Here is a 7107-nt window from a genome sequence, read left to right as displayed (position 1 = left end):
GTTTACATAATCGGAATCACTACTGTTTGGGAAATCGAATTCACCATGAAATCGGAATCACTACTATTTGGGAAAGTTGTTTACACAATTAAAAATTGGAAACTGATTGTGAACTAACCGGCAGTAGGTCTTGCCGATTAGCAAATCCGATAACGATATTTGGAGGTTGGCCCTATTAATGGGTGGGGTGAAGTGGTGATAACGATGAGGGAGTGGTGGATACTATGTTATGAGGATAACTCATTGTGATAACGATGAGGGAGCTATGAATGTAGCTTGAAAAAGAAGAAGGAGTGGTGGGTGCAGCTGGAAGAAGATCGGTCTTTTTTTTTTTTTTCTAAGACCCTATTTGATTGGGCTTTTTTTTAATAGTATTCAGGCCCATTTAACTAGATCGATACTTAGAGTATGATTTGGTTCCGGAACACAAAAGTATTCTACCTTACTTGACCGAAACAGAGAGGAATTTCACCTCACTAGTTCACGCAGTGATACAGATGCATCACATAACACTCTATGGTCATATAAATTGAATTCTTATTCATAAAAAAATAATAATAATCACATTCATAAACTATTGATAAAGTAAGAAAAAAAAAATAAAAACAACTAAACCCATGACAGCAAGAAATAAACTTACTACTACTACTTTCTTCCTAATACTATACTATACCATAAGGACTAAAGATAAATTAATTTTGCATACTCTTGATTCTTCATGTTCCTTCCTTAACCTTGTCATTGCTATCAATGTGCTCAAAAATTATCTTCCAAACTTCCTTGTCGGTACAATTTTTGTAAATATCTTCATCACTCCAATAACACCTCGACAACAACTTTCTTCTGTATTTGATGTCCAATTTAACAGTATAATCCTAAGCCAAGAGTCTAAAGCGCCTAAGAGTGATGTGTAGTGCATTGACTGTTTGAATTGGGATCCAATCTTTGTATTGATTCTCTAAGCCTGGACACAAGTGACGTACCAGCTTGCAAATAAAAACGGGGAGCACTAGCTTATTAGTGTTCCTAAGAAAGACGTATACGATTTGTGTTAGCATTCTATAGAATACGTTGTAGAATTCACCGTTCTCCAAAGCCTTTAGTAAGTGCAGGATATATTTATCAGCAGAAAATAGATTAGCATCACCGAAGATATTGGTAGAGATCCACATCAAAGCTAAGGCACGGTTCCGAGCAAACGTGTTTATAGGGATGCGCTTGCGATCTATTACTTTCAAACCTGGTCCTAGTTGCTTCTCGTAGGTGAGCGCCCCATTCTTTGGTTCTTGGTTTAGAAAGTTCCTATTGAATCCTCAACTCATATCCTCCACCAATCCTGTTAGTTCACGCTTAATCTCTTCATCTTCTACTCCAAACATCCTTGCGATCACTTCGGGGCTTATGCATAAGTGCATGGTTTTAAGAGATCCTACTAAGTATCCCATAGTACTGAAGGTTTGAAGACAAGAATAGAATTCACAAACCATCTAAGGAGAGTAAGTGTATTCTGGTGTATAAAGCAAACCAGTCCACTTTCTAACTTCTAGTTGATTTCCGAAGTAATGTCCTAAAGGGCTGTTAACCAAATCTTGGTAGCACTTATCTGGTATGATCTTGGCATCTGGAAAGAGATTGATTTGGGTGAATTCAATAGTCTGGAATGTACCTAAGTTCATGTAATTCATTGTAGCACATGGTTGGTAATAAGAGCCCAAAACTGTAGTTTTAACCCTGTAACAGTCATACTTTTAGACCAATTATACGAGTAATAATTAAGAGTTAACACTGATTACGTGTTTTTATGCATTTCAGGCTTCAAAGTCCATTATGTGCAGAAATGTGCCACTTTAGCGAGATAAAGGAGCAAAGGTCGGTTACTAAGGAGTTCTGTGACTAAAGGCCAAGATTCAAGAAGACAAAGCCTTTCTAAAGCCCGATCAAAAGCTGAAAAGTTGATGCGGGCAGAAACAGCACACAAGTCAGCAGAACTTCCGAAGGCCGTATCTTTGGACTCAGACCTCGAAATGGGGCCTATCTTATGTCAAAGCGATCGGCTCAGAAAGACCTTTCCAATGGTCTAAGCCCTGACCCAATCAGAGGAGCAAAAGTGGACAAAAAGTCTGTTGAAGCCAATTGCAGCTGAAGAGGCCTTTTTGGACTGAAAGAATTGGGTTTTGAGCCTGATTCTCTGGCCCAAAACATGGCTCCAAACCCATGCACGATTTTTGGATCTGAATGTATAAAAACCAAAGCTTCACTCTTTGTTAATGGTAGATAGGGTAGATAGGGTAGATAGTTAGACTTAAAAATATATAGAATTCTAGATCTAGTTTTCAGTAGATTAATTAAGTTAGTTCCATTTCAATTCTTGTTTTAGATTAAACTCTTAGAATCTTTGTTATTGATTGATTAGATAAATAAAATAGTTATTTCTATTAATTTCGATTCTTGTCATTTACAATTGTGTAGATCTAAATTCCCTTATTACGTAGATAGCTAGACTTAGATTAGTTAGATTATTAATTTAGTATTGAATCATTGTTTTATTATTCATTAGATTAATAAAATAGTGTTCTCCATAAGTTAGTTTCATTTCCATTAATTGTTTAATTTAAATTCGTAGATTCAATTAATTGTCATTATTAGTTTAATTCAAATTATTGCATTAGTAGTTTTGAATTGGGTTTAAACAAGCAAAGTTTCAATCTTTATATCATGTCTTGTTTGAATTCCATTGGGAATGATAGCGTGATGATTCTCGACTAAACCTCCATTGAGGGGGTTGAGAAGCCTTGATGAAAGCTTGATTTCGATTATCATAGAGTCGTCGTAATTTCCTTTCCACTCTAGAAACGATTAGTTCACCATGAGAATGGGTTTAATCGTTCACATACTAGTTATGAATTGGTAGAAATGCCATATGTAATTAGGGATTAGGAGTAACCATATTGTCCTGCGAAGCAGTTCAATTCGGATTACGACAATTCGTCGTTAGTAGGATTAAGTCGAGTTAAGGTGGAATCAATCCCCCTCTAACTCCTTATCATAGAATCAACGTAGCAATCCCATAGTTGTTCTAATAGTCGACTAGTTGCATCTTGTGGGTAGTTGCATCGTAGTCTAGTTGCCACTTCGTAAATCTCTCATTAGACTTTAGAGTTAAGAATACTTATACGTAGAGAATACAACATGCGGAAGGACTAGGAGTGGAACGAATCACTCTACTCCACTATATCTCATAGGATTGAGAGTAGAAATTTTTGATAAATATAGGCACATAATTTAGTTTTAGTTTACTTACGTTTTGAGTTTCATTGTTCATTTCGTAGGTAAACTATTCAATTTTATCGTTTATCAAATGGCGCCGCTGCCATCTTAGTTTCACTTTCGCATTGTTTTCGTAGTGTAAGTACTATTCTTAAAGTCCCATTTCACCCACCCACCCTTGTTTGATTCATACTGTGGTTGTCTGTTTCAGCATTGAAAACTTTCGAAAAAAAAAAAAAAAAAAAAAAAAAAAAATTTTGCATGGACTTCGTTCAAGTGGAAGCGAGCGCGCCCAAAATTCTTGGAAGTTTGGCGACGACCAGCCCAAGCTGAGCATGACCCGTGCCCAAAAGACTGTAACACTGAGCACAACCCGCCCCCATGTGGAGCGCGACCCGCCCTAAAACACTGTGATTTCATGATTACACGGAGCGCGACCGCGCCTTAAGCGAGCGCACCCGCGCCCTAAGCTAGATTTTTTCGGATTTCTACAGTTTTGATTCGAACTTTGATTTTTCAAGTTTTTCAGTGTTCTAACTTGTTATATACACTAAACACGCGTAAACAAGGCGCTATTCATAAGCGAAGCAAGGACGCAATCAGGTATTTCTTTCTTCCACACCTCCCTTCTCCTGTTAGAGGTTTATACTAGTATATCAGAATTGTTTGGAGTGTTGACGTGTTTAGCTAAGTTTGGTCTTAGCCTTGTATGAGATTAAGGTCTGGCCGAACAAAAACACCGAACGTAATTACACAACAACGTCAACAAACAAGTCTATCTAGTATACCACCCACTACACCTCTAGCTACTATTTCACACACACAACCTGATATAATGCCTGAAGACGAAGAGACTCCTCTCTCTGACTTCTACAAAGCCTTGAGTGATAGCCCCAAATCTTGCATCGTTCTAGCAGACCCAGTGGGGGATTTCCAAATCCCCCCAAATATTTTTAATTTGTTACCTGTTTTTCATGGATTAGACCATGAAAAACCTTATCAGCACATGCGTAGGATTGAACAAGTCCTAACAACATTCCACCATCCTACGGTTGGTGCGGAACAAATTAAACTAAGGGTATTCCCTTTCACCTTAGCCGATAAGGCGGCATCTTGGTTAACTGCCCAAGCGCTAATTCTCGTGGACTCGTGGGCTAAACTTGTTCAATTTGTTTATGGAACATTTTACCCACCCCTAAAGACGGATGAGATGCTTTCCAAGATTTATTTCTTTCGACAAAATCCTCATGAATCATTTTCGGAGGCTTGGAATCGTTTCACCGATCTCCTTATAGAGTGTCCACATCATAACTTAGCGAAAGACACGTTAGTTCGTGACTTTTTCAAATGACTTCTACACCACCATAAAGAAGTCCTTGACATAATGAATGGGGGTAGTTTCTTAAGCAAAGGAGCCTCGAAGGCTTATAAATTTTTAGAGGATCAAACTAAACGAAATAACAACTGGGGGGGGGGGGATAGTGATGATATCCACTGCTCCACTAGTTCATCAAATACAGTTAAGGCCGCCAGTATGTTTGAAATTAAACACGATCCCGAGCTTAAAACTCTAATCGAATCACTCACTAAAATGGTAGAGGCCATTTCTGTTCAACAAAAGCCTATCCCCGTCATGAATGTAAATTCAAATCCATGTAGTTTCTGTTGGAGCCCTGAGCATCCCGACTTCCATTGTCCTATAGCCTATGAACAGGCTTGTTCCATTAATAGTGAACCTAAACGCCCCTTGGAGACAAAATCCCAACCCGGTTGGAGAAATAACCAACACGCCACACCTCCGTGGTACAATAATCAATATGTTAGGCCAACGACGGTTTAACCAAGCTCCACCCACGACAAGGGCGTGGTCGGGGAAATTTTAATAATTATAACAACCAAGTGCAACCTCGACAAGGTCAAGCACAAGGTCAAGGTAGTTATAATAATTATAATGCTAATAGAGGTATCGTTAGGTAAATAATAATTATCAAAATCCACCCATAAATAATTCACGTGAAATAGTTCGTCCACACCACCCGTGACTACTACACCCACACAACCGGATCGTTTGACACCTTCATACAAGTGAGCCAAAACTTTTCCAAACCATGGCTCAATCTAACCAACGGCTTCTACAATCCGTTAATAATTTAACCCAACAGTTGGCCCAAGATAAATCCCAACCCAAAGGTGTGTTTCCGTGCCACGAAATACCTAATCCTAAAAAACAACAAACACAGCCTTTGAGGTAACCAATAATACTAGTAATGAATATGAAAATATAGGTGAGCTAAAGGCCATCACCACTCTCCGATTTCGCAGAGTGGTTGATAACAAAGTAACTATGCCTATAGTTACCCCACCAAGAGTCCCCTACACCGCTATTTTACTAGATACCTAAAAAGAAATCAAGAGCCTACCCTTTGTAGAGGTACCGGTTACAACACAACCTAAGAAACGTAAAGCCACGGTTAAACATCCGGTGATACTATTGCTAAATATAGACGAAACCACCGTTTCCACAAAAATTAGCCGTGTTAACTAGGGATACTAATTATGAGGAGATTAGGGACGTTTTCAAGAATCTAACTATAAACCTTCCCTTCCTCGAAGCTATTAAAAAGCTACCACACCATGCTAAGTTTCTTAAGGAGTTGTGTAATTTTTAAGAACAATTCCCAACTCTATCTGAACATAATGGAATTGTTAAGTACAAGGACCCTGGTCGTCCTATTGTACAATGCACCTTAGGAGATTCCTATACGACGACCGCGTTATTAGACCTGGGGGCTAGTGTTAACTTACTCCCGTTTTATTTGTATAGACAAATAGGTCTAGACGAGATGCAACCTACTAAAATGACGTTGCAATTAGCGGATCGGTCTATTAAGTATCCTAAGGGTGTGGTCGAAAATGTTATGGTAAAAGTTCAGGATTTTTACTATCCGGCTGATTTTGTCATCCTCGATACAGAAGTCGTTAACGACTCTGTCCTGATCATTTTAGGGCGTCCTTTCCTAGCAACTGCCAATGCGCTCATTAATTGCCGCGATGGTTCAATGTCCATGTCTTTTGGCCATCTTGCTGTTGAAGTCAATGTTTTTAAAACAAAGACACAGTTACCCGATTCGTTTATGGATGGAGAGGTTAGCCTGATCGAGAGCTTTGCTCGAGATTATTTCAACAACACGTTCCCTGATAATCATATTCCCAAATTTCTTTCCTTTGGAAGTTCAGACTCCAACATTTTCATCCCTACACTAGTCGATACACATATTACGGATGAGGATGAGATAGATGACTTTCTCAAAGATGTAGAGGACTATCATAGTAACGAGGATATGACCAATCTAGATGAGCAATTCGATGAGTTTCTTAGAGCAGGTGATGATTCACCCTATCAAGAACTACTTTCCACAACATCCACCTCGACTTCCCTCTTTCCACCCTTTCAAAGGAATCTCGAGTTTGCACTCGATCCTTTTGTTTCTTTTGTGCTTCATAATTTTTTAAATCCACTTAGTAAACAAATACTTCAGAAGACAAAAGCATTTGACACCTTCATTTTCAGACTTGAAATAGTCCCTACACACACCATGAATGAGTTTTGTGCTAAACCCACATCCTCATTGTTTACATGCTGTCCTTCTACAACTTATCCATATCCACCATATTCTCCACAACCATTCACTTTTCCACACTTATTTACTAGAACACCCACTCGTTCAAAAATGAAAAAGAAGGTGCATGCTAGGTTACGTAATAGGGTTATCCGACTTCGCATTCATTTCACTAGGTTGCGTCATAGGAAATCTTGGTGCTGATTGTGTTTGGATATGT

The 7107-nt window shown here is 38.7% G+C and overlaps 1 non-coding gene across 1 annotated transcript; it reads right to left on the bottom strand.

The window, feature by feature from the left end:
* Positions 1 to 4477: 4477 nt before the first annotated feature.
* On the bottom strand, positions 4478 to 4581 carry LOC147525377 (small nucleolar RNA R71). The gene has a single exon (XR_015206054.1). It is a non-coding gene; the product is annotated as a small nucleolar RNA R71 (small nucleolar RNA).
* Between the last annotated feature and the right edge of the window lie 2526 nt (positions 4582 to 7107).

Source organism: Coptis chinensis, chromosome 1 (genome assembly GCF_015680905.1).
Source record: "Coptis chinensis isolate HL-2020 chromosome 1, ASM1568090v1, whole genome shotgun sequence".
In the NCBI taxonomy this organism is placed as follows: Eukaryota; Viridiplantae; Streptophyta; class Magnoliopsida; order Ranunculales; family Ranunculaceae; genus Coptis; species Coptis chinensis.
Note: the sequence above shows the minus strand (reverse complement) of the source record. Positions and strands in the feature narration are given on the sequence as shown.